The sequence below is a fragment of the Citrus sinensis genome, chromosome 7 (genome assembly GCF_022201045.2).
Source record: "Citrus sinensis cultivar Valencia sweet orange chromosome 7, DVS_A1.0, whole genome shotgun sequence".
Taxonomy (NCBI): Eukaryota; Viridiplantae; Streptophyta; class Magnoliopsida; order Sapindales; family Rutaceae; genus Citrus; species Citrus sinensis.
The window spans coordinates 9,709,789-9,710,663 of NC_068562.1; the positions used below are offsets into that span (position 1 = coordinate 9,709,789).

General features: G+C 38.5%; 1 pseudogene; it reads right to left on the bottom strand.

Moving 5' to 3' along the window:
* Positions 1 to 433: 433 nt before the first annotated feature.
* LOC127899011 (small nucleolar RNA Z247) lies at positions 434 to 530 on the bottom strand (annotated as a pseudogene).
* Positions 531 to 875: the final 345 nt, after the last annotated feature.

Here is an 875-nt window from a genome sequence, read left to right on the forward strand (position 1 = left end):
TCTGCAGATTGTTTAAATCATTTGTCACATGGTGTGTTGCACTGTTGTCCAAATACCATCCATTGTCTATTTCTTTAGCAGGGAGTGCCATATAGGCAGAGGCCTGACCTGCTTGTGTTGTTTCTTGTCTTGTAGGGAACCCTTGATCGAAGCGAAAAAAACATTGATATCCTGAATGTCCATATTTACCACCTATTGACATGTTAGTCTATTTCCAACGCGGCCAAAGTTGGTTCTTCCTCTGCCTTTACCACGTCCATTGCCTCTAAAACTTCCTGTCATAAAGCCTTTTCCTGCAACTTTCCTTTTGTGAAAAGAAGCTCCTGCAAAATTTGCATTGAAACTGCTTCAGACTCCATATTTGTAGCAGCTGAGAGTTGCTCCATTCGACTTTAATGATTGAGCAAAACAAAGAAAACTTCAGGTAGAGATAAATCATCAGTTTTGGCTGTAATGTTTACAACCACAGGGTCACTTTCAATTCCTAAACCTGCAAGAATATAAGAAATTAAATCATCTTCAGTAACATATTTCCTTGCAACTTGCCAGCCGTTACAAGGCCGTCAGCTAAATTTTTCATTTTGTTGACATAATCACTCATGGTCATAGCATTCTTTTTCGTGGTTTGGAGTTGCATTTTGAGCTGCAAAATTCTAGCCTTTGATTGAGATGCAAACAATGTTTCCAAAGCATTCCAAACCTCAAAAGAGGTTGTGTGCTTAAAATTGATTCAGTCATAGTAGACAGAAGCCAGCTAAGTAAAAGCTGATCTTGTCTCAGCCACTGTATGTACTCTGGATTTTACACAGTCGTCATTGTTTGATCCTCTTCTACTTGCACCAAGAATTTAGTGTTGGACAAAAATCAATTTTTTA